A 12,316-nucleotide genomic window follows, 5' to 3' on the forward strand; every position below is an offset into this window, starting at 1 on the left:
CATCCCTGTATTGTCAACATTGTTTCCAAAACACAGCCCGGTACCAGCTACCATGGAGAAAATTAACTCTATTCCAGCCAAACCAGCACATTTATAAACACCCCCTCCCTAAATCAGCCCCTTTCACCATGAGCTTCTGTTACACTTCTTGTAAAAACTATTGTTGGAGAGCACAGAAAAGCTGAAACAAGTGGCACAAAATTTTTTTAGAACCACTTTTATGTCTCATGATTTAAAAATCACCCTGTCACTTCATAGTTATTCTATTAATCAATGTTCGTATGAAATATTTCTAAATAAAAGAAAATTTTTTGGTAAGCAGATTGTTTTTCCCTCATATTTTGATCACAGGACTGTGGAAAAAAATATAACTTAAAAAGCACCCTGGAAAATAAATAAGGGCAAGGCCATTCATAAAGTAAAAAATGCTTTTTCATTTGAAAGCTCTCTTTTCCTCCCGATTTACAAGCGTGGGTCTTGCGTGTGTGCATTGAGCTTTGTGGATCCAATTGTTTCACCAAAAGGAGAATATGAGATGCTTCTTCCGAGTTCTGCCTCAGATAATTAAATGTGTTTTATGTCAGAAATGCTCCAAAGGACACAGATAACGGTTTTACAAACAGATTTCACGGATTTTCCCTTTCTAATTGCTGGTTGAATATTGGGAAACTTGACCTAATTCAGAGTGGGAATAACATGCTCTGCTCTTTCAAGTGGGCTTCAGTGGACAAAGAAGCCTTGCTCCAACCCTTGGAGGTAAAGAAAGCAGGCTTTCATATCCTGTTAGCCTTTCCCCCATGGCAGGTTCAGAGTGCACACTTAAATCTGCAAAGGGAGTGTGCCTAGCTTTCCCTGGCCTTTTCAAAATAAACCAACAAAACTTTTAGCTTGCTGATCCCACACAGCCACCTTTTTGTGTGGCAGGAGGTGGCTTGTGGCTGACTGACGTGGCAGGTGCTGCAGGAGCCAAGACAATTCTGCATTTCAACTGATTGTTGTCACTACCAAAGCCTATTATCTAGGGTAATAAAGTTTAAGATTAAGGGGATTCTGCATGTTTGTGCTATTCTCCACAAAGCTTATCTTCTAATAGACCAGCTGCTTTATTACGCTTCGCCCACCCCTTCCCATTCCAAAGGCACGAATGGAAAGGCACTGAGGCAGGCTGTGGCCACCAGCTGGGAATATCAGATCGCCCCCCGGCCTCCAGCTGGGAGTACTCCGTTACCAGCAGTTGCCAGCTGGGAACGTCGCATCCTCCACCTTGCCCAGCAAAGCACATCGTGTTAATGGCAGCGTTCTGCCATAACCCAGTTGTGCTCCCACTCCACTTCCTCCTGACTTGGGTGCTCCATGTGCAACTGCTCTGGCTTTGCTGGCCATGGTGTCCATGCCCTAGGGATGCAAGTGCTCAGCTGGAACCACCTCCCCATTCTGTTCTCTGGCATTGGCCCTGTGTGCTGGTTTTGGCTGGGGTCGATTTGCTCCCTCGTGGCTCCTATGGACTGTTTTGGACTCGTGCTGGAAGCGCTGTCAATAACACAGGGATGTTTAGCTCGTGCTGAGCAGGGCTTACACACAACCAAGGCCTTTTCTCCTCTCACCCCACCAGTGAGGGGCTCAGGGGGCACAAGATGTCAGGAGGGGACGGAGCCAGGACAGCTGACCCCAGCTTACCAAAGGGACATCCCAGGCCATATGGCCTCGTGTTCAGCATATAAAGCTGGGGAAGAGGAAGGAGAGGGGAGATTCAGTGACAGCATTTGTCTTTCCAAGATACCATTATGGGAGCTGGACCCTGGCTTTCCTGGGGATTGCTGAGCACTTGCCTGCCCATGGGAACTGGGGAGTGAATTCCTTGTTTTGCTTTGCTTGCATGTGTGGCTTTTGCTTTCCCTATAACTGTCTTTGCCTCAACCTGGGAGTTTTCTCACTTTCACCCTTACCCTTCTCTCCCCCATCCCTCCGGGGGGAATGAGTGGTTCTATGGGGCTTCGTTGCCAGCTGGGGTTAAACCTCGACACCTTGGAAAAAATGTTAAACATCTGTAGCAGAAAGTACTCAAATGAAACTGCCAACCATTCATCACAGAGAATTTATGAATGTCTTCCCTTCACATCTTAAACCTTGCATTCACTGAAGGCCACAACATCCAGATATTATTGCCACGTATCTTATACAAACAGGGACTCAACTAACCTGGGGTCCGGGGAGTGGGGGAGCATGGAGATACTGTCACCATGTCCCCCTCCCATTTTTTTCCTCTGGATGTATCCTAGATGCATTTTAATAAGCAGGAGCTGTCAGTATAACATCTTGCCTTCCTCAGATCATATGTGGGAACAATAAAATAACATTAGCATTTCATTTTTGGTCCAAAGATCTTTGAGTGTTTTGAGGGACAGGAGCAGACTGGAGGAACAAGCCAATGGGAACCTGACAAAATTCAGCAAGGACTAACACAACTCCTGCACTGTGGAGGGACTAACCCTGTGGCACAGCACTGGGAAGCAGCCATGCTGGGAAAAATCAGTGGGAGAGGCAGTGAGCTGAACAGCAGTGTCATAGCAGCTGAGGTGGCCAACAGCATCAGGGCTGTGTTGGAGTGAGCACAGCCTGTAGAGGAGGTGATTAGACCCCTGTCCTCAGCATCTCTCAGGCTACATCACAATCAATATGAGATCTGGGGTCCCCCGTGTAAGGAAGGAGAAGAAACTATGAACTGCAGAAACTGTTTTGTCTGACTTCTGCATGACCATCCAATTCTGCAGTAGGAGTGTCCTTAACAGCCATGCTGCAACAGGGAGCGTACAATAGCATGTTAATCCCAAAATCCCTGTCCTTCATTCAAGACCCTTGGGATCAGATCTTGCCATATTTTATAGCTTCAAAATAAAGATTAGGCTGGCAGTTTTCATCTTTGGGGATGCCATTACCTTTATTAGCAGATAACACTACCCCTAACTGAGAAACTGAGTAGTCTTTGTGACTCACAGAGCAAAGCCAGAATGAACTGTCTTAAGGTTTGAGAACAGCTTCAAATATCACTTATTTCCATCCCCAATTCAGACACTTTGTCTTCAAATTGGCTCAAGAAAGCAAGCACATCAAAAATCAATATACTTCAGGGAGTTTGTGGGAGGAAGGGAAGAAGAGCAATGGTGAGATGATTCCCATATTATTCTGAGGCATATTAATATTTCCTTGGCCACAAAACACAGATCACAGGTGAGATAAACTCCAAAATAAGGTAGGTTTTGCTACAAGATGCATAATACTTGTATGAGCTAGGAGCCCTGCAGGTATCTTTAATGGGTACCAAACATTTATTGGAAAAACAGGAAGAAAGAGTGGTAATTTAGGACCAAAGCAGTTGGCATAGGCTCAGTATATAATGTAACAAATGTGGGCAATAATGTGCATCACTCTGCACAGTCAGAGCCATAGACTGTAAAGGCCAGGTAAGAATTAACCAAATACCAGCAAAAAACCTAAGGATAACAAAGAAGATATTATCCTCCAGTGATTCATTTTTTGGGAAAGGTCTGACTGTTGTGACTAGGGCTTGAGACCAGGGCACAGAGTGTACACTCACTGTAGTGGCAGTGCCACAGTTCACACTTCTGTAAGCGGCTTTATCATAAGGCAACAGCACTTAATTTTGTTCTTCATAAAAAACGTCAGGAGATTAAGACCAAGCTGAAGATTTCTACTGCCATCCTGGGATTTAGAGGTTATGCTGAAATCATTAATACAACCACTATTTGAACTCTTTTGATCACCAAGTATTAAATTCATCCGTAAGTACATAAATCCTAGGAAGCAGGAGAGCAGAGCTACCAGCATTGCTGGTCCTTATTCATCTGCTTTCCTCATCATTGCCAGTGGTTGTAATGTCCTCAATCATCTCCTGAACTGCATAAAGAACCAATACAGCAGTCCCTCCCCATAAAAAGCTCTCCTAAATTATCTTAGAAGACCCATTTTTTTATTTCAGACTCTCAGAGCATCCATTAAAATCCCAGGTGGCTTTGTTCCCTCCCTGGGGCTCCTGTTCATGATTTGTGCTACCCCAGAGAAGCAGGCTTGGCCCTGCTCCCTGCTCTTTCTAGCAAGCAGGTATTTCTCAAAGCAAAGAGCCTAGATGCATTTGCAGTACCCCCAGTTGTGATAGCCCAGCTGAGGCAGTGCAGTGTGCTGGAAGAGGGTGAGGCACATTTCAGGGTGAATAGAGGAATGTATCTTCCCTGGGGAGTTCAGGTATGTTACATATTCCTGCACGGAACATCTGTGTGAGGGGCGACTGTGGCATGGGAGGCTGCCATCATCCTCGCTGAACTCATGGGCAGGAGCAGAGGACTGCTTCAAACATGTGACAGGGCAGCACCCACTTTACTCAGGGTTTTGGAGAATGTCAGTCCTTCTTTTTTCTGCTGTTTTAGCCTTTTCCATGAAGAGTTTATTCTGTATTTTATTATGATGCTGTTGAGTCCACGGCTGAGTACTCATCCCCTGGCAGACCTGTTCTGGCTTCCACATGCCTGGTTGTAGGTCCAGCAACCTTATCCCTGTGCTGTGGTGATAAAGAAGAAAGCCTTTTTTTTTTTTTTTTTAGGTAAAATGAGTGACGACTGTAAAACCTTCACTCTAAAGCCAGAAGACCTCAAACCATTTATTAAAACAAAATCCGCGTTGCAAATGGATGAGTCAGCACAGTAGTCAGAGAACTCTAATAGCAATTTCTTGTTGTTGTTTTAGAAGTTCTTAACAAATACTTCTAAGTCAGACAAAGGATTATGCTAATGAGCCTGCTGAGCTGACACTGCCTTTCCACAGCTTTTTAAGACAATGGCCACGTTTTCTTCTAAAAGCAACTCTTTCATTAACAGGAAGACTCCAGAACACACGGGTTCTCACAGAGAAACAATTCCTTTAATTGTATTTTCTATTTGACTTCAAGGAGTATTTGAATAAAGCTGTCACTCCAAAATATTAGGGCATTGTTTCATAGTCTTTCTTTTCACATCCTTTTCTACTTTTGAAATGAAGATTCATATGAAACCTCCACTTGCTCTTGCAGCAAACTGTTGTTCTGTTTGTTAGGTTTTTTTTAAGTGCCCCTCACCACAACACGGACAGCTCAGGTGAGATTACAGGATCTTTTAGGAGGTGAAATGTTCTTAGTAATGCTTTAGACTTTCATTACTCAGCCAGAATGTGGAGTCTATCAATTACACCTGCATTGACATGCTGGTGAATTAATTGGTGCGTTTGACAGGGACAGCTATTACCCCGTGTTGTTCTGACAGCTGGGTTTGATATCAGGAATTTGTCAACCTTCCCCTTCACATAAGCTGCTGGACGAACAGTTGAGTAGATCAGGTGAGGATATTGCAAGATTTCTTTCCCACCGCTATACAATCTCAACATCTGGTGATAACCTAAACCCTAAATAAAATTATGGACATTCATAACATCAGTAAGCAAGCAGCAATGCCAGACCTGTGCTATAAACAATCTCCTGACTGGGCTGACAAAGCATTCAAGGAGTCAGAAAACGAATTCATTTTCATCAGAAAAGTTAGCACCTTTCAATAATGACTTTCTATGTGTCCTTCTAGTGTGAATGGTAATTATTGGGTGGGAGTATTTCAGGTTTGTCTGAGTTTGGGGACTGGCATTTACAAAACTGTTAATCACTTAAACTTCACCTCACTTAAGACCAGGGGCAAGTTTGAGTTACAATTGGAGGTAAATAGTTCTGGGCATGGAACACTGAGCTGGGAAACTGTGCTGCTCACTGGTTACCACTATCCCATTTTGTGATACTTTCTAGAGTCTCTTACTTTTCTGAGGCTGCTCTCAAGAGCTTTTTCCAGTCTTTTAAGACCAGATTAGAAAATGATGTAGTATTTTATAGGAAGCAACATGCAGGCATGCTCCTCCCCAGAGCTGGCAGAGATTCACTGCCCTTACAGTCTCATAGTCCCCTTCCTCTAGAGGGAAATACCTGAGCTGGTTCCCAGCTTAGTGAGAGATAGTCCCTTTCTCAGTAAAGAGCAAAAGCCGAGCTGTGGTTCTGCCCCCTCTGCTCCCCTCTGCTGGGCACAGAGAGGGAGAAACGCCCTTGCAACCTCCAAGCCTGACAGGAGGGCAATGAAAATAGACTCATCCTCACAGCCCAAAGCAGCTCAGAAGCAAATCCTGAGACATGAAACTCCATTAGTTCTAGAATTGAGCACCAGTCAGGCTTAAAAGTTAGTTTATAAACAATTAGGATACACTAAAACTGTTAGAAAGTCAAGACTTACAACAACTGTAAAAAGGAAAAAAGAAAGACCTTCCTAACTGCCCAGCTCCACAAACAAGTACCAGCTACGTGGCTTTCCCAAGCCCATGTGGCAAAATGCACATGTACTGGGGAGAGATATGCTTTGGGGCAGCCCTTTAGCCACAAAGCAAGTCTCTTTTTTCCTTAAATAGAATGACAATATTTTTTTAAATCTGGAGGACAGGTTATCAGCATCCATTACCCTAAGAATGTCATGATGGACTGACCTTCAGATGGGCTCTGAAAGGGATTGAATCCACAGGGAGATGGGTCTGGCTGGCTGGCGGCAGTGTGGGAGCAGAGTCCAAGCCTGACATCTGGCTCCTGTGGGCAACTCTCTGGGCAAGCAAAGAGTTGGTCTCCATATAGGTGATCACCCAAAGAGCTGTGGTTCCATTCCCTGAGAAAAAACAGCAAAGAGGAAATGCTGCCCTTTACCCATCAGCCCCGGGTTAATTGTGGGCCTTGAGACCATACTATCATTAGTTCTGGAAATTACTGGTCTTTTAAGGACATAATAATGCAGCCAGGTTTTCATTTATACCTTAGTAGTTTTGCTAGGAAGTGGTACACAGTAAAGATTTAATCACCCAAAGCTTGGTGAAAACTATTATGGTGCTTATGACTGTAGGGGGAAATAGCTGCGAACGGCTCATTTATTTTCTTTGACCAGGTCTTTTGCAGGCTTGTGGCCAGCAACATCATTTTATCCAGCACATGGACATGTGGTTACCACCAAACTCCTTTAGCAGGTAGCCCAATAAAAGTAAAGTTAAAAAGGTCTTTTACAACACATTCAAAAAGTAGCAGTAAACAATCTGGCAAGCTCAGTCCCACAGATTCTTGTAGGAAAAATTTGCCTCTGGTAGTCAGTTGTTCTACCTTCATGACCAGGGGCTGCTCATCTGGACAAGGGTTTCCAGGGCTGGAAAAAACTCTATGATGCTTGTTTGCCTTGGCCTCAGACCACAAAAAATGGATCCCTGGACTCTAGTTCTGCCTTTCATCCAAAATAAAATCCCCTAAGATGGGGGAAGAATGCAAGGGGAGCAGCTTTCTTATTGCTTCTACATCTGGCTGCAAAGCTGGTAAGTGATAAATTGCAAAAAACTGGAAATGTGCAATGGACATTGCAGATCTGGTAACATCACCTCTGATTTAAAGGGATGTCTTAAACAGATGATTCAATCAGCAAGCAGAGAAAGTTGCAAAAATTAAATGCAGTTTAATGGTGAAACATATCCAGTTTTGAGGCACTACACTGAATTATGCAGCAGTGCATCAAACTAACTTTCAAGTCAAAGTGACCTTTGGTCAAAGTATATTGAAATAATCTTACTTTATAAAATATTGGTTAGGGGAAAAACCCCCAGCACCTGGCATACATAGATTTTACCATTTCAGAAACTTGTCTTACTAAATGAAAAAATACAGCCTTGTAGGTGTTCATTAGCAGCAGAAGTAGCATGGGGATCCATACATACATTTAGTGTGATCAAACTGAAGTGTTAAATTACCTAAGCAAGAACTGCAGTGGTAGATTTCTCTTAGAAAAAAAAGGATGGTCAAGAAGACATAGGCAGTAAGATTACCTTTAAAATGTTTTACTGTAAACCTAAAATAGCTACCCAGCTTTGAAAAAGAAAAAGAGAAGGGGAGGGGAGGGGGGAAAGAGAGAGAACATAATTTCCAAACCCTTAGCTTATTTTTAATTTATAGTCCTTGGAAAAAAAATAAGTGGATAGCCCAATCATTTATATGCCTGGGCAAAAGCAATACATCTATATAAAAGTACAGTGATATATTTCTGTTGCTAGTTTAATGTGCTGCTCTGTGCCCTGTGTGTTCTGATTCATTGGAGAGCAGCAATCATGTCGACAGGAGCTGTTCTTCAGTTCCCATCAGCGACAACTAAAGGCCAATTCAAGGTTGTGGTGGGGTCATGAATCTAACATAGTCACTGATAGAACAATTTTCCTTCTGCATGACACCGTCTGTGGGACACAGGGAATATACAGCAAGGACTGCTGCAGGTATGTCTTGTTTCCTCACCCTTCCTGTCCTCTCCCCACCCCCCTCCTCTTTTTTTGTTTATAGTTTTTGGTGATGGTGTGTGCTGTTAACAAGAAGCCTCTGGGGAATACAGAATCAGCACCATGGAAAATAAGAAGAGAGGAAACTTCTAAGCCTTTAGGAACCCAGCATACTCTTGGCCTCTGTGCAGGGCAACTCAGCAACATCAGCTTGGTGTGAAAGCTGGATCCACCCCGAGACAACATGGGCTGCACGTCTGAAGACATGTACAGACTTATAAAGGGAAGAGGTGCTGGGCCAAACTCCACAGTGATTTCACCTCTGGTCCAGCACCCTTTGAGTTAAATAGAGAGGCATTTTTATCCAGCTGTAACTGTACCTGTTATCCTCCTCCGGTATGAAAATAAGACCTGGATTTTGCCTTCCAGTATTATTTTCACCCATTGGAGCTTGTAGGTGATCCTGCCAGTGAACTTGGCACAAGCTGTGCCCAAGTTAAAAACAAAAAGCCAACTCCCATTATTATTTCCTTTATGTATGTCACTGAGAGAGCTGATCTTGAAGCTGGTGAGTGTTATTTCATTGTCATGCCATTACCTGTCACCACAGGGCCACTCTGGTCTGAGGCACTGGTCTAAAATAACCATCCAGGGCAAGGTGTATGGTTATACTCAATGCTCTATATTTCCCACATCCTGGAAGCCAAAATCCCAGCTCATACCTACAGTGGATAGGGATAGGTCCAAGCTTTTCTTACCATGAAATCTGCTTCCCTCTGCATTACGCTCATTCACACCTGGAGCACGGCCACGCTGCACAGGTCTCTGAAAAGCCCACAGGTGAACTTGATCTGAGCGGGGGTCAAGATCCTCCTTGAATGGGCTGAACACAGAACAGCAGGAACAATGATGACCTGCCCTGTTCACATGGATGCTGCTCCACAGGAACATGGGTGGCTGGGCCTGCTCACTGGGTCTTCCCTTTCTGATGTAAACGCACCAGGCACACTGAGCAGAGATGGGAGAAGGAACTGCAGCCATACAAGGATGCAAGGGGAGCCTCGAAAGGAGATCTGCTCTCTTGAGGGATCTTGCCAGCTTTCTAGGGAGTTTCCTTCAAAAATTAGGGGGTTCCCTCCTTGTTTGAAGCAGCTTTAAAGCCAGATGAGACCCAGTCTGTCATTTCCCTTTGATCTCCAAGACAAATTCGATGATAACTTACATGGAAACACCAATAGGACCCATTTTAGGCCCTAAACAGGAGGAGAGGGCCTAAGTTTTTCTCTACTGCATTGGCCTTTAAGACTTACCAAACCATTGGCATCTCCCCACTCAGCGTCAGGAAACTGAAACACACCTTGTCTCGCACGCTGGCGTCAGGGTCCTTGCACAAGGACTGGGGGTGGGTTGTGTGGTGGAGCCAGCACAGCCTCAAGCCCTCTGAGCTCTCAGTACATCCAGCAGTGTTGTCAGTGGTGTTCCAGTGGCCTGCCCAGAGCCAGCTCATGGGCTCACAGCCATGTCCCGTGGACAGTTAGCATCAGTGGGGGCTGTGATGCAGGGCCTGGCTCTGAGCACTCTTAAATCCATAGGCAGAGGTATGAGGGGAGGTCGCCTGCTCCTCTGTCATGGCTGAGTTCATGGACATCTCCAGCACACCTGCTCACACACACTGATATTGAAACACAGACCGTGAAAGAGATAAATTGCCCCTTTTTTGGTGTCAATGATTCTTCAACAACCTTGACTTGTGAAACTTTAGAGAACCTTCTTAGTCCCAGACATGGTCCTTCTCAGGCAGAGGCGTGTTGGCAAAGCAAAGCCTGAAAAGTGGCAGTGGATCTGTCTGTATGCTGGGGTAAAATATAAGGCTTCAGGGCCCAGCATTGTCCAACAATTGCCATCTGCAAATACTAAAATCACAGCATTTCTGAAAAACATCACAACCAAATTAACAAAACACTCAAATCTAAAATTAACAAGACACTCAAATATACAAAAATGTAGCTGTAATTTACAACTCTATTTAATTAAATTTTATTCCTGCACTTGCAATTGAAGATATTTATGTATATATAGCATAAAAAAAAGGGAATGGAGATTTGTATTTATATACAATAGTAAGGAAGGGCTGGAGATGGAAAGAAGAAGGTTAAAAAAAAACCTGCTGACATGCAGGCTTCCCCAAGAGCGTCCCACCAAGGCTGTTAGCTCTCACTCACTAACTCTCAGGCCCTGCAGCTGTACACAGCTGTGTCTAAGTATCTCATTTTTTTTATTCTTGTTTATAGTTTTGTAGTTGCTCCTGATCGAACTCACTGCAGATAAGATCTCGGCATGTGCTGGGCGCAGAAGCAGAAGCGTGTGTCATCCTTCTCTTCCATGTGTGCATGGGTCTGTCCCACCACAGGGGGAGAAAATGGAGAGTATAAAACCTCCCAAACCCCAGCCTCTAGCACTTCCTTGGGCAGAATGTTTTACCATATTGATTTCATTTGCATTAAAAATGCTTCTCTGGAAATGAAATACTTGAATCTGTCTCATTATTTTAGATCTGAGCTGGCAACTGTGTTAATATTAAAATGACATATACACACAAATCCCATTTCCTATGTTACAAATAGCGGGAGCAAAGCGAATATACCAACATTAATAATTCACCTTTTGAGCTTAGCCCTTCTTTATTTTTCTGAAACTTCCACAAGCAGATTGCCATTTCCTCCAATTTATTCATTATTCAAATTCAGTCAACAGTTTAAAAGAACATGTTTACCTAACAGATAGCTTGCATTTTGCTTCCGTTTTCACTGCTCAGTATTTGTAACAAAGTGTGAGTCACAATCGTGTAATTAAATCACATAATATAACTCCTTTTCCTCAGCTAAATCAAAATGTAATACTTCTGGGGAAAAAGTACTGCTAATGTGTCTATAAAAATCAAATTTCTACAAATAGCTTTGTCTATGTCTGAATTTCATCTACATTCATTCTGACTAACAACTCAGCTGCTGGGATGTTTAGCAAATGATCGTTTAAACAGGCAGAGCAGCTTTATTTCCTTCCTTCCCTGTAAAGAACGAAGGAAAATATATTTGCTTTCCTTTAGTCATCTTTAGCTTCTTCTGCCACCCAGTCATTCCTTTCCCCCTGGTTCTGCAGGTACGATTAACAACAAAAAACGGCTACTGACAGCAGCTGCCTTTTAGTTGCCTTTTATTCACTTTCAAGCAGCAGCCTTCGGGGTTTTGCAGATCCGTGGTGAAAGTGAAAACCAATAGTAAACTAAAGAAATATCAGGAGCAGAACAACAAATCTTTCACACTTCCTCTCAATTCTTGTTTAGCTTTCACTTTTCTGACCCAAGAAAAATAAGTTTTTTCCTCCTGTTTTAGTTATTTTCTGTTAATTTCAAATCATATTCCTCATTTATTTGAGGGTTAACCAGACATGCAACTTGCACATAGAAGCTTAAAAATGCATCAAGCAGACCTTTGCCACTTCTCCCTATCTGATTTTTAGCTAAGCATTCAGGTGCTCCTCTTACTCAGAAATCTCTGCTATCGTGGTAGGAAGCAATTACTTTCCATGACCACTGGAAAGGCAGCATCCCACCAGCCCTAAGTCCCCACACCAGGTTGCTCAGAACCCCATCCAACCTGGCCTTGAACACTTCCAGGGATGGGACACGCACAGGTTCTCTGGGCAGCCTGTGCCCAGGCCTCACTGCCCTCACAGTAAAAGAAATTATAATGCTTGTATATGATTCAAACATGTGAGACAACTTAATTCCATGGAGGATTTCTGCCAACCCAGGCTGTGATGCTGATGAATGAATGTAAAATTTTAACACCGGTTTGCATGTGTACAGCTCTTAGAAAGGAGCAAAGGCTTTTCCAAGGAAAAATGGATTTTCAGGGGATCTCTTCTTCTAAACCCATTCTGACTTCCAAAT

At 43.5% G+C, this 12,316-nt stretch overlaps 2 long non-coding RNA genes across 2 annotated transcripts in view; one reads left to right on the forward strand and one right to left on the reverse strand.

Moving 5' to 3' along the window:
* The window catches only part of LOC108444728, a 16,272-nt gene extending 5,525 nt beyond the window's left edge, over positions 1-10,747 (reverse strand). The window contains exons 1-2 of the long non-coding RNA XR_001859382.1: positions 10,529-10,747; positions 3,841-3,848 (exon numbers count right to left, since the gene is read on the reverse strand). This is a non-coding gene — a long non-coding RNA (uncharacterized LOC108444728). The remainder of the gene's footprint in view (positions 1-3,840; positions 3,849-10,528) is intronic.
* Positions 1-10,890, forward strand: part of LOC108444727 — a 14,291-nt gene extending 3,401 nt beyond the window's left edge. Inside the window, exons 2-3 of the long non-coding RNA XR_001859381.1 lie at positions 8,429-8,932; positions 10,656-10,890. This is a non-coding gene — a long non-coding RNA (uncharacterized LOC108444727). The remainder of the gene's footprint in view (positions 1-8,428; positions 8,933-10,655) is intronic.
* Positions 10,891-12,316: the final 1,426 nt, after the last annotated feature.

This window comes from Corvus brachyrhynchos, unplaced genomic scaffold (genome assembly GCF_000691975.1).
Source record: "Corvus brachyrhynchos isolate BGI_N302 unplaced genomic scaffold, ASM69197v1 scaffold281, whole genome shotgun sequence".
NCBI classification, from domain to species: Eukaryota; Metazoa; Chordata; class Aves; order Passeriformes; family Corvidae; genus Corvus; species Corvus brachyrhynchos.